The sequence below is a fragment of the Bombina bombina genome, chromosome 5 (genome assembly GCF_027579735.1).
Source record: "Bombina bombina isolate aBomBom1 chromosome 5, aBomBom1.pri, whole genome shotgun sequence".
NCBI classification, from domain to species: Eukaryota; Metazoa; Chordata; class Amphibia; order Anura; family Bombinatoridae; genus Bombina; species Bombina bombina.
The window spans coordinates 940989401-941016872 of record NC_069503.1 but is presented as its reverse complement, the minus strand read 5'-3'; the positions used below and the strand labels follow the sequence as shown (position 1 = coordinate 941016872).

Genomic DNA, 27472 nt, shown 5'->3' with positions numbered 1-27472 from the left:
GTCTGGTTTCCCATATCACCTTTAGGGGGACCTCCCCAGGGTCATTATTCAAATGCAAATAAAGAGAGAAACGCTCTACCAGGAATGAACAACAGCTCAATAGCGTGTTGCATGGCGAGTTACCACCCAGGAGCAGCCTCTTTTAGCCACAGAAGGCCTAAATGATTGTCTGGGGTTGTCATGTTCCTTGTTCAGAGGAGAATTCCCTGGTATTTTAGGGCTAGACTGACCTTACTTGGTGGGATCAGCCGGATATACAGGAAAGTTTTCCCCTGTGAAAAGCACAACTGGGCTAAAAGAGGCTGCTCCTGGGTGGTAACTCACCATAAAACAAGCTACTGAGCTGTTGTTTGTTCCTGGTAGAGTGCTTCTCTCTTTGTATGCATTTATTGAATAGTGCACATTTGAAGACTTTCCAGCCTGCAGAAAATCTATTTCCACTTCAAAAACCACAGTCAAATCAACTACATTTTTTTGTACTGTACGCATCAGTTCACTTTTTTTTATTAAAGGGGATAAAAGCCACGCCAACAAACATGTAAAAATGTATGCATATGTCAACTGTTCAACTCAAAAGATTTGCAAATCACTACAAAATAATATCATGACTGCAATATTTTTAATTTATAAAATAATTGGACATGCACACTACAAGTCATGTCATTAAATCTAAAACTTATTCCAAATATTTTCTACAGCCATTTTTAATTACAGAAAACACTGTGTATTTGCAGCTATATAAATATTCCCAGAAAATAAGCTATCAAAATGATTTGTTGGATGCTTTTATACTGTATATATTTACAAAATCTATAATCTGATTATACAAAAATCAATCATCTGATTTTCAAAAGACATATCTCTAGAAACATTGTATACAATAACTATTTATATTTATATGGTTTTGTTTATTTGTATTTACTTTTTGTTTGTTTATTTATTTTTGAAAAGGCACCAGATGCCTCTAGCTCTATTTCCCTGGCAGACTACAAGTTAAAATGTACAGATGTTTGATGTCAGACTGCACCTTATAAAATCTCAGTATCATATGTATGATTTTTAATCCATTTACAACCATGTGCTGTAGCTATCTTTAGTCATTTACACTTATTCCATTTGCACATAAAATACATTGCTTTTTTGTGAGGTACCCACACAAATAGTTCTTTGTTTTTTTAAGAAGAACAAGCGCTTTTGGAACTTTAAAACTTTAGAAATATTTAAATATAGTAACAAAATGCAAAATAATTTGTGTACGTGTGAGTATTTTTTTCCTAATACAGGTGGCCCTCGGTTTACAACGGTTCAATTTGCACAATTTGTGTTGCAGCAAAGATCTGCAAGTCAAGCAAGCTGAAAGTAATCAGTTTAACCAGACCTGAGCTATCCAGCAGCTTGCAAAGGAACAAGATCTTCCTGTCTATAAATCAGTCCAGATTGGAATGCATAGAAAGAACTGCTTGCAGAAAAATGCAAGTAAAGTCTGTGTTGTGTGATTATTTTATTAGGTTTATAATGCTGTTCAGCATTTAAAGTCTTCATTTCAAAGCTTTAAAAATAATGTATTAGGTGTTACTTATGCCAATTTTGAGAGGGGCCTGGAATCTAACTCCCTCACTTCCCATTGACTTACATTATAAACTGGGTTTTAATTTACAACGGTTTCGATTTTACAACCATTCCTTCTGGAACCTAACCCCGGCGTAAATTGAGGGCTACCTGTATTTCAAAAAAACTTTGTAGTTCATTTAGCATCAGTTCTGCTTATAGTGTTCTCATTCATTATTTAAAAATAAATAAATGACTAGCTACAATTTAGAAGACCACTACTACTCAACCTCTCTGCCAGCTCAAGGATGGCAACGTTCAGTCATCCTGATCAGATCTGATCAGGACAATTGACAAGCCCTGCTCTCACAAAATTGGTTGTGTGAGAGCAATAGGAGGGGCTGCACAATTAAGGCGAGGCAGACAGGTACTCGCAAGCAAACTTTGTCCTCTTGTCATTTGTTATATTGGGGACCAAAATACTTAGCAATAAAAATACATTTTAAACTAACCTACATTCTGATTTCATAGAGGGGTGACAACTAATTTTGACAATGTATGCATTCTCATACCTATATTTAAGGAGTCAGCAGTCACAAAGGCAAAGTCACAAGGAGGGGCAGTCATATTGAAACCAAGTCACACTGGACCCTTCAGATATACATCTAGGAAGGAGGTCTGAAAGTATTGCCGGTTGATAGCCGCTGGGACCCCAGAGTGACGGACATTTATTTCCTTTTTTTATTTTGCAAGGAAAAGCTTTGCTTTTTAAAGAATCTGTTTTTTTTTAATTAAATATTGGAACCCCCTACAACCAAAACAGTCTTGGATCCATTTGTGCATCACTTAGAACTATAGCAGCTCAAAATCCTGTGAGTGGTTTTCTATTTAAAGGGATATTCTCATATGATTTAACACAATTAAAGCTTCTCTCCATTTTCTTTGAGGTAGGAAGAAGATTACCTTTGAATATTATCCCATGACCTTATAGTGCACAGAGTTGTATGGTATCAGTTCCTTCTTTTTTCACCTATATATACAAACAAACTTATCAGAGTAAAAATAAACAAATAAATAAAAATCACCAAACATAAAATACTTGCATTAAAAAAATCATTCAATATAGAATTTCACAGAATGTAATCTTTACACTAATTTCTCCCATTGATAGGGCAAATGTCTAGAGGTAGTTGTTGTTGTTATTCAAATCATCTAGCAGATATACAGACATTTATTTATTTATAAAATATTTTACCAGGAAGGATACATTGAGATTTCTCTCGTTTTCAAGTATGTCCTGGCTATTACAGGAGACATAGGACCACTGATTTGTAAGAGTAGGGTTGCAATTTTCAAATAAGGGTTTTCATTCCCCCTATGTGTCGTGGATGACAAATTCAATAAATACGTTGTTCTATATAACTATGGTTCATTCAGATAAATACTGTTGCCACCCTTTTGTACATATTGCTCCTCTTTTGAAAGTAGTAAATATCCATTTTTAATACTTATATAGTGGTAAAGTTCTTATAGTTACCTAGAAGGGTATGAGACTACTCATTTGAAAGTGGGCAATGTCCTCTATTATATAATGAATATTGTGTGTGTGTTATTAGGGATTTTCTGTACACACATCCAGAATAAGGATCTGTGAGCTGAAAAGACCCATAGTGCATGGTTCCAGATAGTTCCCTGTCTTGTTAGTGTTCCCTTTTCCTTTAAATGGGATATAAAGACATTGTTTTATAAGTAGGTATATGGAAAATATATTAAGCATAAGGACAATAAAACTATCTCTGGACATTTAAAAGTATTACTATAGAAAAAAAGAAAAGGAACCCTCCAACTGAACCTGTATTTAAAAAAAAAAACATTTGTAATTACTGGTGCTTAAACGGAAAGTCTAATCAAAATTAAACATCCATGATTCAGATAGAGCATGCAATTTTAAGCAACTTTCTAATTTACTCCTATTATCAATTTTTCTTTGTTCTCTTGGTATTTTTATTTGAATGTCAGCTTGAGAGCTGGCCCATTTTAGTTTCAACCACTGGGTAGCACTTGCTGATTGGTGTCTACATTTAGACACCAATCAGAAAGCGCTACCCAGGTGCTGAACCAAAAATAGAGGTCTCCTATGCTTACATTCCTGCTTTTTCAAATAAAGATACCAAGAGAACAAAGAAAAATTGATAATAGGAGTAAATTAGAAAGTTGCTTAAAATTGCAAGCTCTATCTGAATCATGAAAGTTTAATTTTGATTAGACTATTCCTTTAATTAGACAGCATTTGAGATCCAGCAAAATATATTTATATGGAATAAGAGGTCAAACTAGGACTATATTAAATCCTCTAGAGCAAGCAAGGCTCCAGGCAAAAGTTATGCATGGTTTGATTTGATTTCACACTGATGACAGTCGGACATACACAGGGAAAAAGCCTTTTGCTTCTGACAGCAGTCAGCTATTACAGGAGATCAATGACTTATGTTTGGTGAATCAGAGGAATCAGACAGCCACATGCACATTCAGCTTATCAAATCTGAAAATGTGGTTGTCGAATTGGGTAGATTTTCCAGACATCAGTCACAAAATAAAGCACTATTATAACTGGCATCCAGTGTACAACAACGTGCATTTGTAAACTGCAATACTGACTCTTTTGCGTTCAGCAAAACAAACTAATTAGATGGTTTCACTCCTTTAGAATTTATAATACTCAATAGTTGTGATTATTAAAGTCTCATCTCACCATTTCATTTGCATGTTGCCATCCCATATTGATACAGATCTTAGTGAAGTACCAAGATAGCTAGTCATTGCTGTGAGTAAAGAGAGGGATATCTCAGTTCCCATTTGTAAATGTTTGTCATTGGCTGTTGATTCAGTTTGTTTACTGTCTGTCAGTCAAAATGCATAATCACAGTAGGTTACTTTAAAAACTTAATACTCTTGTAGTGTTTCTCTATAGGATAATATTATCAGGTCCGACAAAACATTGTGTGCAAATTGTGAGACCCTTAAAAAATGTATTCAATTGATCTTAGCAAGCCTTGCTTTATGGTATGTGTGTCTGTATTATAACTTTCTGTTTTATTCATTGTCTTCCAAATAAATGGAGTTTATCTTTTTACATATAGTATTCCAAAAAGTGCATTATAGTATGCAAGAATGTAGAAATGGAAAGAGATAAGTTTCAACAGTGGGTACAAGAAAAATATATATTTGACAAGTAAATTGTACACTCTATCTGAATACTAATAGATTGATATTGTCTTCAATGAACCACGTTTGTAAGTACATTAACTAGTGAGAACACTTTATAATTAGGGGCATCAACTACTTTTACATCAAGGTAATTCCCAAAGCTGAAAAGTCTGGGGAATATTAGTTTGATATTATCAAGGGAAACTCTATTGATGGCTTTTCCCATATTAATCATAGTTTATAAGCAAAATTTAATCATAATTATTTTTCTTATGTAGTTAACTTTTAATTCACACTTTCACTTGTTATTTCCATTTAAATTACAATGGACATTTAAAACAACCAAGGGACATTTAGAAGTATAATAGAAAATTTGCATTGAAACATTTCTTAAACCATGTTTATTATAGTATTTGACCTACTATAGTAATGATTATTTATCTTTATAGATTTCTTCTGATGAAGACTATGTACGTTTTACTGCATAAGAAGTGACTTGGTTAAGAAAGTGTAGCTAGTGTATTGCCCACTCCCACTTTCCTTTCCGTCACTTGGGCTGTATTTATATCTTATTATCAAATGTCTAGTGAATGGGTAGTTGGCAGTACTTACAGTCAGCCAGTCAGCCAAAGGCCAGGGTGTTGAAGGCATAAAGTGAGATTTCTTAACATGTTCTATCTGCTAGGCACAGCAGTCACTTCTGTCCTTGAAATGGCACTCTGCATATAATTTAAACAACCTGCTATGTACAAGGTCTATAGATCCTGTTTGAACACATAATTCACAAAGGCCTTAAAAAGAAAAGGTTTTTGAGAGTTTGCAGTTATAACTTGATACACAGAAAGAAATGCCAGTGGTGGTTTTTAGGGTTTGCTGTAACTGCCTTCCAAACCTCCCAATATTTCCTGAAAGCTTTCCAGGATTGGGGTGTGCTTTTGTCCACCAGTGTTTTGTGGGTGGAGCTGCTACAGAAGCGGCGTGTATCATATATGCCGTAGGCAGGGATGAACCTGTCATAGATACCTGGTATCCATGGCCACCCCAAACAAAGACAAATACAGTAGGGTGATCCATACACCACCTGTAGCAGCCCCATTAAAATCAAAACCATATACAACCAAACTCATATCACCATTTTAAAGCTATTATACTGAACAAAACCAAAAAGCCACTCGTCCTTTCCAGAAATCCATTTCATCTCTCTGGAGAGAATTACTTGGTTCCATGATTTGAAAACGGTAAATCCATGCAACTTCTTTCTGCAACAATAACTTTTTAATATTACTTCCTCTAGGTGGTCTATCCACATGTTCATACACCGACAAACACCATAAATCAGACACCATGTGTTTATCCATAGCAAAATGCATTGCTACAGGATGCTCACTTGTACACCATTGCCTTACAGTGGACCTATAATTTGCAATCCTCTCCTTAAAAGGACTTTACTTTTTTTCCCACATAGGTCAGTCCACATAAGCATTTGATTATATAGACATAAACCACCATCTTGGAAGAGCATCAATCTCTGTTTCAAGCAAATTAATCTACCAATGCAACAATGTTAGAAGGAATTTCCTGTGATTAGATTATTGCATGTCACACATCCATCAGCTCTATATATATACTACTGTATTAAACACACAAAACTGTAGTTTCTAAAGTGTTTCTCCTGCCATTTTTATGAAGAGGTATTGTAATAACAATTCTTCAAGTTTATCAAACAATTGCTTTCAACAATAAATGGTTGAATATATCAAATAAGGTATAACTAGCCCAGATCAAATTCCCTTAAAACCCTTACATGAATATAATCTAAACTCACCTCTGGCCAAAATCACCTCTCCCAACCTTTCCCTACCCTCTGATCCCCTCTACCTCATCCCCCCTCCCTGCTGCTCTCAACTTTTTTTTATGCAGCGTTGCGGTCCCCATGCTCCCACCCCCCTCCAGTGATGGGCTGCCCTCTTGCATCTGTCCTAACCCTTCCATGCCACAAACTGAGCAGAATAGCGGTCCCACCCGCTCCAGCGATGGGCTGCCCACACGCCTCCCTCCTAACCCTCCCGCTCCACCAACTTGCCTATATCGCACTAACACGTGCCACTGATCCTTAAGGCTTTGTGCCCTTTCTCATGCAGTCGGACATGCCCGCAGTCTGTCACTGATCGCAGGACACTGATCCTCACGACCAGGTATGGTTGACTGCACCGGACAAAAATACCTGGCCTTTTATAATATGGGATGTTGTACAGCTCTGGAAAAAAATAATAATCATATACATATATATTTACATTGCGGTCTATGAGAACACACAGATCTAGACCGCAAAACTGCCTACAAAAAAAGCTTCCTATTTTTAAAATTAAAAACTACGATGCCAGTTTGCGGGAGCGCAATAATTTAGTGCTCCACTTGTAATCTAGCCCTTAGGGGTCCATTTATCATTGTGCGGACGGACATGATCCGCTATAGCGAACCATGTCCGCCGCACATCGATAAATGCCGACAGCATACGCTGACGGCATTTATCATTGCACCAGCAGTTCTTGTGAACTGCTGGTGCAATATCGGCACCTGTAGATTCGCGGCCGCTAGCAGGGGGTGTCAATCAACCCGATCGTATTCGATCGGGTTGATTTCTGTCCGCCGGCTCAGAGCAGGCAGACAAGTTATGGAGCAGCGGTCTTTAGATTGTTCGGAGCTTGATAAATAGACTCCCTAGTGTCTATAAAACAATGGGAGCTGCCATGTTGTAACTTAGGTTACCTTCTCTGCTGTGGACAATTAGGGACAGTTATAAATAGATCAATAGAGTGTGCAGCAAATGGCTGTGTGAAAAATAACAGTGTTTTGCACTTCCATTTCTAACAGGAACTAAAAAACTCACAATTTCAGAATGGAATTACAAGAAAAGAGGAAAAAATAAATAATTAAATTATATTGCAGAATTATTTTTATATTTGTGATTTAACATTTTATATTAACATCTCAAAGTGTTTAATGAAGTTGGCCATCAATGAGTTAAATCAACCCTATGTAAAACCAGATCTTTGTTAATAACACCTAATATTGTTTCATTAGATTTTTTTTAACTAATTTATTACATAACATTGCAAGATGATATCTTAAAGGGATATTAAACCAATTTTTCTTTTCTGATTCAGATAGAGCATGCAATTTTAAGCAACTTTCTAATTTACTTCTATTATCAATTTTTCTTCATTCTCTTGGTATCTTTATTTGCAAAAGCAATAATTTAAGTTATTCCTCAAGTCTCTATCACCTAAATCGCTATGTTTTTTTAATTTAAAACTCAAACGTTTGTTTTAAAAATAAAATTAATAAAATTTTACTTACTGAGCGTTATCGCTCCTAGCTCTGCCCCTGGGATTACTTCCTGAACTGTTTATGGGCCGTAGTAGAGAGCGGAACCACCCGCCCTCTACATCATTATATGGGCGTATCGTTCTTCACATTTCGCTTTGGGCATGCACTAAATTCTTAATACAATACATAGTATACATTTAGCACATGCGCTTAGGTAACAAGGGGCGTGTTAGTGTGTTTTTGAGTCGCCAACTTGCTGGGATTTTGATTGCTCATTCAAAAAATGTGACTTTCAAAATCAATGGTGGTTTAGTACGGGCGGAGGAACAGAGCTCAAATCGAAGGATATAAACAGTAAATATTTGCTATTACTGATCGTTTTCGGCAGTTTCATGAATGAAAGTGCATTCATTTTTGTATTATCTATACGATCGCATGTTGGAGTTTGTCATAGTTTACCATCACTTTAGGAGCCTGCTCATTTTTGGTTCAGCACCCTAGTTAGTGCTTGCTGATTGGTGGCTACATTGGCTACACCAATCAGCAAGCGCTACCCAGGTTCTGAACCAAAAATGGGCTGTCTCCTAAGCTTCAATTCCTGCTTTTCAAATAAAGATACCAAGAGAACAAAGAAAACTTGATAATAGGCGGAAATTAGAAAGTTGCTTATAATTGCATGTTCTATCTGAATCATTAAAGAAAAAAATTGGGTTTAATATCCCTTTAAATGTCAATGTTTTTGGAAGGTGAACTGATACCACAAACTGTGTGTTTGAAATATTTAACAAATAATAACTATCATGATGTTGTTTACCATGTACAGTGTAGAAAACAAAAAAGATCACTGTTTTTGCATTTCATATTCTCTTTTTTTCACATTTAGATATTTCTGCAAATTAATTTTCTAAATGTCAATTTTCATTGTCAGTTTGTGTGTATAAACTGTATACCATGCAGAAAAATCACTGAAATTGATGATTAAGTGTAATAAATGCAAATAAACAAAAAAAAAATCAGTGCACAGATGTGAAGGGGTTAATACATCTAGCTTTCATTCTTGCAAGGCATTATACTGAAAAGGGTTTTGTTACAAGCTTCACATGACAGTGAATGTGAGACAGTGGAATAACACTGAATGAAGTATAGTGTATGTGTAAAAAAATGGTACATTTGTTATAGATAGTTGTTTATCACCCTGATTTGAACAATGATGCCTATCTCAACTGAGAAATATATGTATATACATGGCTCTCTGATGAACAAAGTATGCAGTGAGATTATTGAACCTTTTCAATTTATTTTTTTATTTTAAGTGTTCCAGGTATTATGTTTTCAGTTTTATTTTACTAAGGTTTGTTCAGAAGAATATATTAAAATAAAGTATAGTTTAGTTGATGTTTATTAAAAATTGGTGTAGGGTAGCAGGAGAGGGAGATGTGTTAACTGTAGCCCAGATTCGCTGAGTGGGTAGCATGCATGCTGCTATAGTATCTATATCCCCAAGAGTCTGTATCTTCTCTATCATGTAGAAGTACTCACTTTAAAACCACTCCCCTTTTTCTCCCTTTGCCTCTCCCTTCTTGCCATAGTTAAGGTGGTGTAATATAGTTACCTACTCATATCACATACAAAAAAAGTTATTGTCAACGCTCTCTCCCTCTCCTGATTTTTTAAATACTTTAGTAGATTGGAATACAAGGTTTGGCTGTAATTTGGTATTTCTACTACATAAGTGAAAAATTTGAAAGAAACTAATAATAATAAAAAAATACATTTAGATGACAAAAGTTGTAGTTTTTATTCAACATTTTTCATAGTTTTGCAATGAAAAAAGTATATTCAAGACTACAGCATAACAGCTTAATGGGACATGAAACCCAACATTTTTATTTTGTGATTTTGGTAGAACATATCATTTTAAACAACTTTCTAATTTACTCCTATTATAATTTTTTATTCATTCTCTTGCTATCTTTATTTGAAAAAGAAGGAATCTAAGCTAACAAGCCAGACAATGTTGGTGCATAACCCTGGACAGCACTTGTTTATTGGTGGGTGAATTTATCCACCAATCAGCAAGAATGTTCACCAAAAATGGGCCGGCATCTAAACGTACATTCTTGCTTTTTCAATAAAGATACCAAGAGAATGAAGAAAATTTGATAATAGGAGTAGATTAGAAAGTTGCTTAAAATTGCATGCTCCATCTGAATCACGAAAGAAAGAAAAAAATGGGTTCAGTGTCCCTTTAATTCTGTTATCAAATTTGCTTCATTCTCTTGGTATAATTTGTTGAAGGAGCAGCAATGGTTTCTAACTGAACACATGGGTGAGACAATGACAATCAGTATATATATATATGCAGCCACAATCAGCATCTAGAACATAGGTTCTTTGCAGCTCCTGAGCTTCCATATATAAATCTAGAATAACAAGAGAAGGAAGCAAATTAAATAATAGAAGTAAATTGGAAAATTGTATGCTCTGTCTAAATCATGAATGTCTAATTATGACATTACTGTCCCTTTAAGATATGGTTATAATATGGTGTATGAAGAGAAGCTTTTGTCAGGGTGCTCATTTTGCTTTTTCCCCCTGCATTTTCAGTAAAAACGTTGGTTGGGATTGCTGAATTCCTCTGAATGGAGAAAAACACAACATAAGATCAGTATGTTATTGTTGCACATGCTCAGTAGATATGTTTTAACTGTTTATAACTTTTGAATGCAGATATTTAGCTTAAAGTTAGCACGATCATGGAATACTTCAATGAGATGATATAAATTAATTATCACATCCGATACAAAAAAAAAAGTAAATTACATCTGAGTGGAAATCTGCGCCCACCTTGAACCCCCCCAAGGCAGAGGCAAAATAATAGCGAAGATGTGGAAATCACAGCACATCATATGTATAGGTTTTTAAGTTCGATTTTCTGGATTTTTTAATTTAGGGATTTCGTTATTTCTGGATTATGATGTTTCTAGATTTCAACATTCTGTCTTCTGTTATTAGGGATTTTGAGTTTCGGTATTTTGATTGCCTCCCCTCTTTGTGACTGTCACATATAAATGCATACTGGTAAAACATACATGTTAGTCAAATAGAAAACAGCTGCACAGACGATCCATAAAGTAAAAGCAATTCTTTATTGGCAAAAAGCGGATAAAATATACACACGTGAAACTCAGGATCTGCTTTTTGCCAATAAAAAATTGCTTTTACTTAATGGATCGTCTGTGCAGCTGTTTCTTTGTGACTTACGAGTTCAGCGGCAGTTCACCTGCTTGCAGCTTTGCACCCTTCGTTGACCGGCTGGATCCCTGGCTTGCCTCCTCTCCTGTTGGACGGTTCCGGGGGTTCACGCTTTGGAGTGGCAGCTATTTTTGCTAAAACATACATGTACTTATTTTGCACGCAAAATTGTATTGAAGAACATACTCAAACAGATCGCAGTCAGAGCATCACAATTACTGAAAATACACTCCACTGGGAAATGGCTAAATCATGATGAGTTTTATTCCAAAATTGCTTAGTCACAACTAGTTTTAATTGATGTTAATTTTCAAGCTAAATATTAATTAATGGAGCATGCACTAATATTTTTAATTAGAATAGGCGAGTTCAATATAACACTTGATCAGTCAGTGTTTGTAGTTGCCAGATATCTAGCTGTAGAAACAAAGCTTTTCATGTAATTTATCTCTGAAAATTTAGCAATTTCTAATTCTCAGAACTATAGGCTAACTCTGCTACATACATGCTCCTAGTTGAATTTATCAGATAACAACTTCAAAATAAAGCACTTTATACTAACTTTATGATACTAGCTAGCCTTGTTGTCTGTGGACTAAAGCCCAGATTGGCTCCTCCAATTAAGGCAAATGGTGGGTGGTTTGGCTATTGAACAATATCTGCAGTAAAAATGTCAATTTATTTTAAAAATGTTTAGACGAGTTATATGTTATTATATAGCAACATAACAGACATGTCCTGTAATTACCAGGAATTTACTGTCCTTTAAAAAAAAACTTTAAAATCTAGACTTTAATGTATCTGGGTTTATACTAAAAATACTGCAAATCAGTAGCCCAAAGTCCATGGTGCTTGAGTCGTGTTGTCACAATTTTAGATTCAACCCCCACTATTAGTTTATGCCTAATCACTGATTTGTGGAATAACTTTCTAGCAGATATGGTAGATAATAAAGGCTGTGAGATATTTTATTTTTAGAAACAATATGAAATGATTATGAGTATTTTGGACAGTATTTATGAGTGCTCATTGGTTATTTTTTATTATTTTGTCTCTGACGCTTGAGTCCCAGTCTTACAATTGCAAAGAGATGTTGTCCTTATCCGTCACATATGTTTTCATCAAGTCCTTCTTACCTTATCCTCTTTCTCATTCACTTGTTTTATATCTTCCTGAACACCCTTCTTGAGACATTCTGAGTGTGCTCATCATCTGCTCCCATTCCACCAAACCATGGGAGACCAACATCTTGACTTCAATCAACTAAATTAAATTATATCACAGGTATATTAAAGTCATTTTTAAAATAATATTTATTTTCATCTTACAATACAGTATTTCAATACCATGTTTTGCTTTTTAAAAAATGTGATACTTCCTAAATTAGACTCCTTTTTTTCTTATTTATTATGGAGGTGTGTCCTGAAAAAGAAAATAAAGCTAAGAAACTTAGTTTAGTAATCTATTAAAGAGACATTAAAGTAATTTTATACATAAACATAAAAATGTATACATAAATACAAAAAGATATATAGATATAGACAGATAGATAGATGGGTAGGCAGATAATAAAATCAGAAATACAAATTACAAGACGGTAGTATACCTTGATTGAAATATGCCTAAAGGAGCAATTTCTCATATATAGTATACTCTGCTGCTAGTAAACCAAGAAATTGGAAACACATTAAAGTAAAAACAATTTTACACTATACTGTCCCTTTAAGAAAGATGTCATCACCCAATCACCGTTTCTTAAGAACCTGGAAAATTTTAGGCACAAGAACTGGTGAGAACCAGCTGAATCCCACCACTGATCACAAGCTATTATTTGATAATTATCTGTATGGCTGCAGATGAGCCTTTTCGATAATAACTTTTTTTTTTTTTAAATTATAATTATTCTTCTTCTTCTTCTTTATTTATAAAGCGCCAACATATTCTGCAGTGCTGTCCATTGCTACAATTTGTTTAAATAAAACAATGATACAAAACTTGCAGTTATTATGAAAGTAGGATCAGTTTGTTACTGAGGTGGGTGGTAGGCTTCCCTGAACAACAATGCCTTTAGTGAGCGTTTAAAAGTAGGCGGATTAGGGAAATGTCTGACAGAGCGAGGGAGAGCGTTTCAGAGGGTAGATGGTGCACAAGAGAAGTCCTGCAGTCTAGCATGGGAAGAGCTGATGATAGAAGGTACAAGGAGCAGGTCATTGTTAGATCTTAGTGGGCGGGCTGGAGTATATTTGTTGATAAGTGAGGATAGGTAGCGGGGAGCGACATTGGTAAGGGCTTTATGGGTCAGGGTGCGAATATTGAATTTAATTCTGCTGTAAATGGGCAGCCAGAAAGAGACACACATAGAGGTGCAGCAGATACAGAGTGATGGGAAAGCTGGATTAGCCTGGCAGAGGCATTTAGGATGGATTTAGGGTGTAGAGGTGGGGGGAGTGAAAGGCTAGTGAGTAGGTTACTGAGGTAGTCAAGGTGGTGAAATTACAAGGGGGTGTATTATTTGCTTTGAAGTGTCAGTGCTCAGAAAAGGGCAAATGTTGGAAATATTGAATAGGTGGTTGCAGCAGGATAAAGAGAGTGATTGGATGTGGGGGATGAAGGCACTGCAGTATAAATTTGCAGGTGAAGTAATTAAAGTACATATTATTATATTTTGTCTATATCTTAACTTGTTTTATGTCCCTTTAAGTGGTGAGAGTCTATCCAGGAAGAAATGCCAGATAAGCAGTTGTTGATGCAAGAAAGGACAGTGGGAGAGAGAGCAGGGTTGGGGAGGTAGATCTGAGTGTCATTAACATCTTGGTGTTGTTTGAAGCCATAGCTGTTGATAAATTTACCCAGTTAAGAAGTATAAATGGAGAAGAGTAGAGGACCCAGGACAGAGCCTTGTGGTACTCCGACCGGCAGAGGCATTGAAAAGGAGGAGTCGCCAGCAAATGACACAGAAAATATTATTTGAGAAAGATAAGAGTGGATTCAAAAGAGAGCCATGTCACAGAGAACAAGAGAGCTGAGGGTCTGTAGGAGGAGGGTGTGGTCAACAGTGTTGAAGACAGTTGAAAGGTCAAGTAAGATAAGTATAGAACAGTGTCTGTTACTTTCAGCAGAAAGATCGTTAGTAACATTGATGAGGTCAGTCTCAGTTGAGTGTTGGGGCAGAAGCCAGATTGCATTGGGTCAAACAAGGAGTTGCAGTACAGGAAGAGGGTTAGGCGGTTCAAACTATTTTTTTTTTAAACTGTAGCCTGATGAAACGGCACTGTTAGCCGAGAAACGCGTTGCAAAGCAACTTTTAAGTGGTTTTAATAAAACAGAACTTTTTACAACTCTTCCTTGCTCTGGTGAAATTGATATTACCCATAGCAGTCTGTGGATTTTATGCTCTCATCTCAGCTGAGTACTTCAGCTTATCACAGAGGTTTTCACTGTGAATCGGATCCCTGAAATTACTATCTGGCGTGTCTGTGGATTTTAAGCGCTCATCTCAGCTGAGTACTTTAGCTCATCACGGAGGTTTTCACGGTGAATCAGATCCCTGCAATTACTATCTGGCGTGTCAGCACCGCTTGGCAGAGTCGCCATTGAGGAGTCAGCCGAACGGCTCTAAAGTTTCGGTCCGCCCACTATTGCACTGCATGTGCATATTTGTTTGTGAGTATATCATCTATTTCACGAACTTTTGGTTGTTACACAAATTGGAACTTGCTGCACCAAGAGCGCCTCTTTTTTCCTTTTGTCTTCTAGGACATATATTATACAGGTAAAAGAGCTGATTACTTTGGGGCAATGCCCCGCAAAAGGCCCTTTTAAGGGCTGGTAATAGAGCTGGTTACTTTGGGACAATGCCCTGTAAAAGGCCCTTTTCAGGGCTATTTGTAATTTAGTTTAGGGTAGGGAAATGTTAGTATTTTAGGGGTTAATAAATTTAATATAGGTGGCGGCGGTGTAGGGGGATTAGATTAGGGGTTAATAATTTTAATATAGGTGGTGGCGGTGTAAGGGGGTCAGATTAGGGGTTAGTATAGTTTAAGTAGGGGGCTCACATTAGGGGTTAATATAGTTAAAATAGGTGGCGGCGGGGTAGGGGGCTCACATTAGGGGGTAATAATTTTAATGTAGCTGGCGGCGGTGTAGAGGGGTCACATTAGGGGGTAAAACATTTAATGTAGCTGGCGGCGGTGTAGGGGGGTCAGATTAGGGGGTAAAACATATGTAGCTGGCGGCGGGGTCCGGGAGCGGCGGTTTAGGGGTTAATATATTTATTATTAGGAGTGAGAGGGGGGATTGCGGATAGAGGGGTATACGTGTCGGGTTATTTTTGGGAGGCGTGTTAGACAGTACGGGAGATTTAATACTTTAGTAAGGTTTTGTAGGCGGCGGCAGTTTCTAAAGTGCCGTAAGTCACTGGCGACTCCAGAAATTTGTACTTACGCAGATTTCTGGACATCGCTAGTTTGTCCGACTTACGGCACTTTAGTATCTGACGGCGCCGTATATGGGATAGCTCGAGTTGCGAGCTGAAACTACGGGCAGCGCAGGTTTCCTCGCTTGCACCGAAACCTGCGCCGTATATCGGATCGCGCCCCTGGTTTTTAAAAATTCGATTAAAAACAGGGGCACTTTAATTCATCAAAATTTACATTTCACTCCTGTTGTGAAAAAAAACTTAACTTTTAATCTTGACAGCAGAAATGATGGATAGGTCATCCTCCAATCACGGCTTCCCCCCGGGGAATCAGTGTCTGATTCAACCCCGTGTTTGGAGGAATCCGGATTCCTCATTTTAGACACAGGAAGAGACTTTGCGACAGATGGAGGAAGCTGGAGCAGCTGTCAAGTTTAAAAGGTAAGTTTTTTTTCACAACACGAGTGAAATGTAAATTTTGATGAATTAAAGTGCCCCTGTTTTTAATCAAATTTTTAAAAAAACGGGCATTTTAGCATCAAAATTGACATTAACTTTAAAGAGACAGTAAAGTCAAAATCAAGCTTTCCAATTCACTTCTATTATCTAATTTGCTTCATTCTCTTAGTGTTTTTTGTTTATTTTTTTAAAAAGATAATCTTACCCATTAAGATTTATTACCCATTCCCCAGTTTTGCATAACCACACTGTTATATTAATACACTTTTTACCTCTGTGATTACCTTGTATCTAAGTCTCTGCAGTCTGCACCCTATCTCAGTTCTTTTGACAGACTTGCATTTAAGCCAAACAGTGCTGACTCATAAATAACTCCACGGGACTGAGCACAATTTTGTGTATAAGACACATTTGAATTAGCACTGTCTAACTGTGAAAAACTGTCAAAAAAGGAGACTTTCAACGGCTTAGAAATCAGTTTAGGAGCCTACCTAGGTTTAGCTTTCAACAAAGAATACCAAAAGAACAAAGCAAATGTAATGATAAAAGTAAATAGGAAAGTTGTTTAATATTGCATGCCCTATTTGAATCATGAACGTTTAATTTTGATTAGACTCTCTCTTTGAGAACATGCAACTTTCAGGGTATGCTCCTGTCATTTAGGGGTTTAAGAGAGCTCTAAATATATCTCTATGATTTTAGAACACAACTATTGGAACACGTTACCTATGTGCAACACTATACACTATTAAAAGGGGTCAGTAAAAATACAGGCTCTTCAACCTGTGATCAAACTGCTAAACCCCCGAAATCGCCATTTGTGATCAACCCCATAGATGTATAGAAATGTTTGTAGATGAATGGATACATATAGATAGAGGGATAGATAGGTAGTGATAAAAGGTGTATACTGATAAATATATATTTTGCTTGGTTTTATACATATACACACACACATATATATATATATATATATATATATATATATATATATATATATATATATACACACATGCACACAGAGAAGCACACTCACAGAAAAGAACAACTGTCTCAATACTATTGTTAGCCTGTTCTATGGCGATTTACCATCTGGTTGCAGCTTCTTTTAGCCCAGTAATGCTTTTCACAGAGTAGAACTTTCCTGTAGTATATCAGTCTGATCGTGACTATTACGGTCAGTCCAGTGCCGAAATACCAGGCAATTCCTCTCTGAACAAGGAACACAACAACCCCAGACCATCATTTCGGCCTCCATTGGCCTCGTCAGTGAAGTGTAGCCATATTCCTCTAAGCACACTGAGCAAGGAGTCCACGTCTGGTTTCCCCTTTTTCCCATAGGGAGACTAAATACACCAGAGAGAAGCACACTCACAGGAACGAACAACCGACTCAATACTATTGTTAGCCTGTTCTATGGTGATTTACCACCTGGGTGCAGATTCTTTTAGCCCAGTAATGCTTTTTACAGAGAAGAACTGTTCGTTCCTGTGAGTGCACTTCTTGCTGTATATATATATATATATATATATATATATGTATATATATATAAAACAACAAGAGCAGGGAAAGCGCTAATAATCTTAAAGCAAAAAGAATATTATATATATACACAAAACTATTTTTGATGCACAGTTCAAAAACATTAGTTCCCAAACAACTGATCTTTTCACACCCAGCTGGATGTACACTTACTTGAAGGAACCTCAATCTCTATGAGGTAAGTATATGCATTGAGTATGGTTAGTGATGTCAGCAGGACTCTCATTTAGTCTGTATCCCACTATTCCAGAATCTTTCTGTCAAAGGTCATGTATTAAAGGGACAGTCTAGCCAAAATTAAACTTTCATGATTCAGATAGGGCATGCAATTTTAAACAACTTTCCAATTGACTTTTATCATTAAATTTGCTTTGTTCCCTTGGTGGTCTTTTTGAAAAGCTAAGCCTAGCTAGGCTCAAACTGAATTCTAAACCGTTGAAAACCGCCCCTTAGCTCAGAGCATTTTGAAAGTTTTTTACAGTTAGACAGTACTAGTTCATGTGTTTCATATAGATAACATTGTGCTCACCCCTGTGGAGTTATTTAGGAGTCTGCGCTGATTGACTAAACTGCATGTCTGTCAAAAGCACTGAGATAAGGGGGCAGTCTGCAGAGGCTTAGATACAGGGTAATCATAGAGGTAAAAAGTGTATTAATATAACAGTGTTGGTTATGCAAAGCTGGGTGTCATGAGATGCAGGACATATGCAGGACACAGCAATGATGGTACAACTCTATTTTATTACAGAGCATGGAAACATACATCTAGTCAGGTTGATTTCACTAACTAACTGCGACACAGACTACCGGACCTAAGCCCCGCCCCCAAACTAGTGACATCCCTTCCTGCTCTCATCACATCTTCCCCCTTTTCAAAGGGTGAAGCATACATTTAAATATAACAAATAACAGGGTATACAAAGAGCATACAACAACATTTTTGAACAGTATATAACAAATTTTTTTTTTTACAAAAATAAACAACATTAATTACATCCTGACTTGGACATCGGGGTAGACTACCCTAGTCCACAGTGACCATGGGATTATTCTGCCCATACTTCCGGTCACTGTTCTAGCTAAAGTCAGTCCCTATATCGGGCCGGAAGTTTCCCCACTCTTCCTCTTGATGTAACTTTGCATGAACTGTCCTCTGATACAGAAGGAGGTGAATAAGAGTCCGCTGGAGGCAAGGACATATCCCCGCTGGGATCTTGCTGAGGGGAAGGCACCTCTCTTAGAACAGGGGATCCCACCGGCGGTGGTACTGAGGCATCCAGTTCCAGACTCTCTAGTACAGGCTGAAGATGTATTCGGTTACGGCGTGTAACCATCCCTCCATCAGTAAGGACTGCATAAGACCTTGGTTCTGGAGAGCGTCCAATTACCGTAGCAGGCGTCTTCCATTTCTTCTCATCATCCAGTTTAATTCTGACACTTTGCCCCGCATTTAGTTCCTGTAAGGGCCTGACAGAATGTCTCCTGTCGTAGAAGAAACGATAGCCCTTTTTGGCCTCTTCAGCCCTCCTAAGGACTTCGTCCCGAGGAACAAAGCCAGTCGGCTTGAAGACACCCACTGAGGGTAAAGTGGTGCGAATCTGGTGTCCTAGCATCAGCTTTGCCGGGCTAAACCCGGTGGCTTGAATGGGCGTCGCCCTGTATGACAAGAGGGCTAGGTACGGCTCAGATTGCTTTAAAATGAACTTTGTTGTTTGAACTGCCCTTTCAGCCATTCCGTTGGCCTGCGCGTAATGTGGACTTGACGTGGAATGTACAAAGTCATATTCCCTGCTGAAAGCACTGAACTCTGTAGAAGCAAACTGCATGCCATTATCACTCACTAGCTCCATCGGAATGCCCCACCGTGCGAACAAGCTCTTCAGACGAATGATAACGGCTTGACTTGTGATATCATTCAAAGGTGCAATTTCCAAATACCTGGAATAGTAATCGATCACAACAAGAAACTTTTTCCCGTGCAGTTCACACAAATTAGCAGCTATTTTCTGCCACGGTCCTGCAGGCAGCGGAGTAGAAATCAAGGGCTCCCTTCTCTGAGTAGGCCGGCGTTCCCGGCAAAAGGCCCATTTAGACACGTGATTTGCAATGTCGGAGCTGATCCCAGGCCACCACACAGCTGTAGCTGCCCTTTCTCTGCACTTTGTAATGCCTAAGTGGCCATCGTGAATCCTGTTTAACATCTCCTTCCTCATGCTGACAGGGATAACGATGGGGTCTTGGAACAGCACCAACCCCTCCAGCTCTGTGAGCTGCGACCTCTCTGACTGGTAAGAACTTAAAGACATCCAAGCTGCCCGGCTCTCGGGCCAGCCTTCTTTATGTACTTTATAACCTCTTGCAGATCTGTGTCCAAATATGTCTCTTTCTTTATTTCTTCCAGTTTCCTTGAAGAAATGGACTTTGAGGCCAGAACCGAATCAACATACACTTTCACATCAGATTCGGTTGAGGATTCTTCAGCAGCAGCCAGCGGGAGCCTGGATAGTGTATCTGCCACAACCAGTTGTTTCCCCGGCACATGCACTGCCTGAACATTGAACCTGAATAGTCTCATTAAAAGTCTCTGGCATCTTAAAGGTGTTTTGTCGATATCATAAGAGTTGATTAGAGGGACTAGCGGTTTATGGTCAGTCTCCAGACTAAATTTCTCTAAACCCACTAGATAACGCTGAAAGCGCTCACAGGCCCAAACTGCAGCCAGGCACTCTTTCTCAATTTGAGCGTATTTTGACTCAGCAGCCGTCAGTGTGCGGGAACAGTAGGCGATGGGCTGTAGTTTATTTTCATTTAACTGCAGGAGAGCAGCCCCAAACCCATAACTGCTTGCATCAGCACTAACCACAGTCTTTTTAGAAGGGTTGTAGAACCCCAGCACTGGGGCAGACCCCAGCAGGGACTTGGCCTGCATAAAAGATTTTTCTTGTGAAGGTCCCCAGACCCAGGCAACGTCTTTCTTTAGCAACTCTGTGATAGGGTGTAGAACTGTTGATAAACCTGGAAGAAACTTGCCCACATAATATACAAGGCCCAATATCTGTCTCAGCTCATGTACATCAGAAGGACTTTTCATCTGTTCAATAGCATGAATTTTCTCGGGGTCTGGTTTGATGCCATCCCTATTGATAATATGCCCAAAGTAACATAATTCAGTTATCCTACAATGACATTTTTCTTTATTTAACTTCAGCCCAGACTCTTTAATAGCCTGCAGCACACAACTTAAACGCTGATCATGCTCCTCCACTGTAGACCCATACACTAGAATGTCGTCCATGACGACTGCCGTGCCCACGTGGTCACTCAGGAGAGAACTCAGAAGTCTGCAGAAGCAAAACCGACCTACCGGTGTGATAAAGGTAGGTAGTTTGCAGCACTTTGGATCTAAGGGGATCTGCCAAAAGCCGCTAGAAGCGTCCAATGTAGAAAAGAACTTCGCCCCAGCCAACTTTGGAGCTATATCTTCAAATGTCGGCAGCACAAATCTCTCTCTCTTCACTGCCTCATTCAACCTTTCAGGTCCACACAGATGCGCACCTTTCCGTTTTTCTTTGCAACAGGAACAATGGGGGCACACCAATCAGTCGCTTCAACAACCTCTTCAATAACCCCCATAGACTTCATGCGCATAAGCTCCTTCTCCACTTGAGGCATGAGCGGGAACGTAATTCTACGGGGAGTAGAAATACTGTATGGGACTCCGTCACTTTTAAGTGCTATACGGACTGGCTTGCAATTCATTAGGCCCAATTCGCCAAACATATCTTCGGAGATCTCATTCACTCTGGCCACGAGGCCCAAGTCTCAGGCTGCTTTTCTGCTCAATAAATTGCTAACACACTGACCTCGAATCCCATGCACCCACATGGTGAATTTCCTTTGCTTGTACTCACAGCTGGCAAGAAATTTCCCCGCACAATCAATGCGGCCACCAGGACTATGGACATTTGTAGTAACCTTCGCCAGCTGGGGCTGTCGAGGCAGTTTCATAAATGCAGGGAGACATTACAGTGATATCTGCTCCTGTGTCAATCTTAAAATCAACTTTGGCTCCCATTACAGTAAATGTAACCTTCCAATCTTCCTCTGAGCTTGGCCGTTCCACAACAGACCCCACAAAAGACACTTCCTGACCCTCCTGGTCACTGTCCACCTGCATCTCCTTTATGTATTGAGTTTTACACACCACTTCAAAATGGCCCATTCTGTTACATTTTCTGCATCTTTTATCTCTGGCCGGGCATATAACACTCTGATCATGGGCACGGTAGCACCGTGTGCATCGGGCATGCTGCGCCCATCCACTTCTAGGTCTATCCATTATTTTAGATCTACCGCTCACACTGTGCCTTTCACTAGCAGTTTTCCTGGACTGTTGCACTTCATCCACAATACTCTCAGACCTCAGATCAGCACTTTGCTTTTTCACCAGTTCACTCTGGCGGGCCATCCTAATAGCCCCATCTAATGTTAAATCAAGCTCTAACTGCAACTTCAGTGAGACTTCAGCATCTGCAATTCCAATAACTATTCTGTCTCTGATTTGCTTTTCTTTAGCAACACCAAACTCACAGAATTCAGCTAGTTCATACAGGCTGCGCACAAATGACTCCACAGATTCTCCCACGCGCTGATTACGTTTGTGAAAACAAGCTCTCTCATGAATCACATTTCTTTTGGGCACAAAGTGAGCACTGAGTTTATCCATAACTATATCAAAGTTAAATTCTTCCCATTCGTGGAAAGTAAAAGCATTGAACACTGGATCCACATCTTTCCCCATAGAGTATAAAAGAGAATTAACTTGTACTTCACCACTCTCCTTGTCCAGCTTGGAAGCAATCCTGAAGCGCTGAAACCGCTGACGCCATGTGGGTCAAGCTGCAGGCTGAGAGAAGTCAAAAGGATCAGGTGGGGTAAACTTTGACATCGTCATCGATCAGGAACAGAAGCGCAGGCAAGAACTTCTGACACCATGTCATGAGATGCAGGACACATGCAGGACACAGCAATGATGGTACAACTCTATTTTATTACAGAGCATGGAAACATACATCTAGTCAGGTTGATTTCACTAACTAACTGCGACACAGACTACCAGACCTAATCCCCGCCCCCAAACTAGTGACATCACTTCCTGCTCTCATCACACTGGGTAATGGATAATAAAGGGATTATCTATCTTCTTAAACAATAGAAATTCTAGCAAGTATATAAAACAGTTTAGATATTATAAATTGACATCTATTCTGCAATTTATGAAGATTTCAATCTTCATAAACCTTTGTTCAAATAAATGCAAAAACAACATAAGAATAATAGGATGACTGAAACATAATAAAAGTCGTTAAATCTACACAATCGATTTCATCTAATTATCTTTACTTAAAAATATATGGAATGATATTTTCCAATTTTGATCGTAGAATAAGACACTTCCATCAATAATGATGGATCCTCACATTACTCCCTCAACACTTCTTGTTTACATTTATATTTATTTTCCAAGTGTGAATGCACTATTTAGCACCACTTTTCAGTTGCCTCAACAAGATCTTGTTTAATATTGATTTCACCACTTCACTTGTATTTGTACTTTTACTTATGAATCCATTTGTCACCGGTTAGTATACACATCCAATACTTTCAATCCCCAGTCAGTCACACTGTGCAACATATTCACATTTCACATTTCTCATTTCACTTGTCACTATCCCAGCAACATGAATAGACACTTAATGTTTTATCAGTACATAACAGCGGCTAGGAGTTTATATCATCAGTAATTGTTCTCCAACCACAGTCATGTATGATCACTTGTATCTAGTGACCAGGAGGAACGGTCTGAACTAGATCTTAAAATGCCCTTCAATTATTATTATTATTATTTTTTCCAGTAAAATATCCACATTCGTTGTTCACATTTCTTCACTGCCTAAGAGCAACCACAATCAATTTGTCTACAAATGTTTAATGTAGCTTACGTAATATGTATTTAATTTTAAAAGTTATCACTGCACATAACCAGAAAGCGATTACTCTATTCCTTAATTCCTAATAACCAATATGAGTCTGGTAAGAACACTCTGGTTTATACAAATCCAAAGTAGTTTCTATATTAATTTATTTATTTTATCTTACCATGTACAAATATTTAAAATATCAGAATAGTTCTAGTGATAAAAACTTGTATAATGCTTTTAAGAACAGTGGAAGATTCGAATCCGCGGATTTAACTCTAAATCATTAGATGAGAATTCCTAAGTGTATACACTAATCTTTGATAAAATGTATTGATGCTTCATTATTCCCAGAAGATGAAATGTGGAGCGTATTGGGAGTAGATTTCGATATACCTTTGTAAATACTCTCGATTTCAGAAAGATAAAATAAAAACTCCTCTCCAGCTGTATATTTTATTATAGTTTACTTAAATAAAATCATGTCACATACTGTAGCAATATTCAGGATGGAGCGCGACACAGTATATTATTTGCCTACATAGGTCATCACTTGCCGATGTCCACGGCAGTCTGATCACGCCCCCCATAGTCCTCAGAGCTCTATGATTGGTTCCAGCTAAGCCAATGGGCTGATATCCATGCATTTAAATACCCTCAGATGCCGGCGCGCGTCACCTTTGAAAAAGCCGAAACGCTATCGGCGAAACATGTTAGGGAGGGGTATTTGTTAAATACCCTGTTTAGTTGTTTTTTAAATGGCATAACTTACTCGAATTTATTTATTTAAACAGTGGCAACTTGTTGAAATTTAGGACCTCATTAGTATTGGTTCACAGTGATAGTGGCATATACTGGGGGCTAGTTATTTGACAAAGTATAACAGCCTTAACGGCTAGGTGCTCATTTTGGCTGCTTTTAGCCTTAATAACAGCTAAATAAGTATGTATAACTGATAAGTTTAAATGCCCATTTACAGGCATGTGTGCATATATGTGGACTGTTAGGAATTATCAATAGAGCACGGGGAATGTATTTTTGAAAAAAAAAACTTTATTTAAAAGTACTACGATTTGCAAACTCGGAGCCAAATAGTGAGCACAATATCTACAACAGTGCTTCCCTTAAACCAAAACTGAACGCTGTATATATCTAGGATCAGCTATTGAGAGAAGCATACATGATAGCTGTGCGTGTGTCTCACAAAGTTGATAATCTAAACGGCTAATTGCAGATATATGTGGATGTGTGTGGGCTGTCCAGAATTACAAGGATAACATTAGAAATTTATATGTACAGTACACGCTATTAATAGTACTGTGATATGTAATTTGGAGAACAATAGTGGGTAAAACACCTATAACAGCACATCCTTCACACTCCAAACGAATACCGCACATTGTAAAGGCTAACTAGCAGGGTGAAGCAAACTTGACGAATGTGTCTCCTATAAGCCATATTATTATACCTGCAATATTACAGCATAAACAGTGACACCAGTAACCAAAAGTCGTGCATCAATATATGCAATTGGTGAACGATCATATACGCAATATTAGCAATTTAATTAATGTATAAGGCTATTAGATATAGCAGCAAAATTAATCCAGTATAATAACATATGCCACTAAATATAATTCTCTTAATTATAAGAGGAATCATCCATCAGTGAGAACTTTGAGTAAAGTTATTAGAGTTTAGAATTAATAAAAGAGAAACATTATTATTGATTAAAATATAGACTCTTATTACTATTTTTTCAATTCAGTTATTTCTAAGTACACCAAGCACCGCAGCATGATATACAAATGATTAGAGAAGTCCACCCCCTATGGTATCCCCTTAGACAAGTGTAATCTATCACAATATTTAAAATTACTTCTCTGAGAAATAAGTGCATATACTACTAACTACTACTATGGTGGGATAGTTGTAACATCCAAGGAAACTAATATGAGATAGAAATCAATATCTACATATAGATATAAGTTTACCTACAATTTTCTACCCTACACCACCTATTTTTTATATGGTCTCTTAATTTCATATAACTTTAATAGCATGAAGGAATTTTGACTTTCATGCAGGTGCGCCATTCTGATGGATAAAAGGACAGATATAATCTGACACACTTACTATACCAATACTAGTATATCACTGCATGACTGCAGGTCCTAACCAATTTACTCTCAAGTAATTTCAAGCCACTCTTATTATTTGTCGAGTTGTTATGTGTTTTTAAAGTGCACACACTCACACATTATATATTTTTATCCAGTTTAGTTTTAATAAAAGTTATATTTTAATTCTTCTTTTCAAACCACTGGCTTTGATGGGTAATTATTGAAGTTTTCATTTCAATTTACAACTCTCCTTTCAGGAATTGAAGTGCTACATAAGTGCATTCTTTTAGTCCTTACCCGTCTATGGGTTTAGACTATATTTGTAACTTGTATGTTTCTATGCACAAGCACTCTAGCTCATAAGGTATATACAGGCGGCCCTCGGTTTACAACGGTTCAATTTGCACCGTTTCAGAATAACAACCTTTTTTTCAGTCATGTGACTGTTATTGAAAAGCATTGAGAAGCAGTGCATTAATTAAAATAGCCAGTAGGTGGAGCTGTCTGCTTGTGTTGCAGCAAAGATATGCAAGCCAAGCACACAAGCAGGCTGAAATTAATCAGTGTAGCTAGCTAGACCTGAGCTATCGAGCAGCTTTCAAAGGAACAAGATCTTCCTGTCTATAAATCCATCCAGATTGGAATGCAGAGAAAGAACTGTTTGCAAAAAAATGCAAGTAAAGTCTGTGTTGTGTGATTTTTATTAGGTTTATAATGCTGTTTTAGCAAATGTTTTTGTTCATTTAACTTAGTTTAATGATATATTCTGTGTCTAATGCTGTTTAGCATTTAGTCTTCATTTCAAAGTCTTCATTTCAAAGCTTTAAAAGTAATGTATTAGGTGTTACTTATGACAATTTTGAGAGGGGCCTGGAACCTAACTCCCTCACTTCCCATTGACTTACATTATAAACTGGGTTTCAATTTACAACGGTTTCGATTTACAACCATTCCTTCTGGAACCTAACCCCGGCGTAAACTGAGGGCTACCTGTATATATATATATATATATATATATATATATATATATATATATATATATATATACCAATTCAAATGATATGTCTGCATACAATTAAAAATACATATCTGCGTATTAATGCACACATATATAGAAAAATACAGTGACATTATTTAATTTGAATTATTTATCTAATTTGGACATTTAACTGAGCATTCCTCTCTTATTTGTGTAGTGCTTTTGCTCTTTTTTACTTAACGAATAGAAATTCTGGTGTATACTGTCCCTTTAAGGAGGTTAACAATGAAACGCATGTCTTAGCTAATCATGTCGATATATATTTGTGTCTTGTCTGTTCTGTAATTTGATTTAAAGGTGTTACCCTCTCACACAACAGGCTAAATTTGTTGAATTGTGAAGGATAAATTACATTACTAACCATGACACTGACAACCTTAAATGGCTATATTCACTACATGAGTGGTAAATGATCACTGGCACATTATATATTAAGTTTATCTGTTTCCACCAAATAAAAATACTGTCTCTGTCTGACCAAGGGGACTTACCCTAATAGATATTTGGTTTTGGGACTGTGGTACTTTGATGTTTACTGTCATTTATGACTGCATGCCTTGGCATTGTAAATTGT

The 27472-nt window shown here is 37.6% G+C and overlaps 1 protein-coding gene across 2 annotated transcripts in view; it reads right to left on the bottom strand.

The window, feature by feature from the left end:
* GDAP1 (ganglioside induced differentiation associated protein 1) overlaps window positions 1–27472 on the bottom strand; it is a 220462-nt gene that overhangs the window by 191682 nt on the left and 1308 nt on the right. The gene's annotated exons all lie outside the window — the stretch shown is intronic.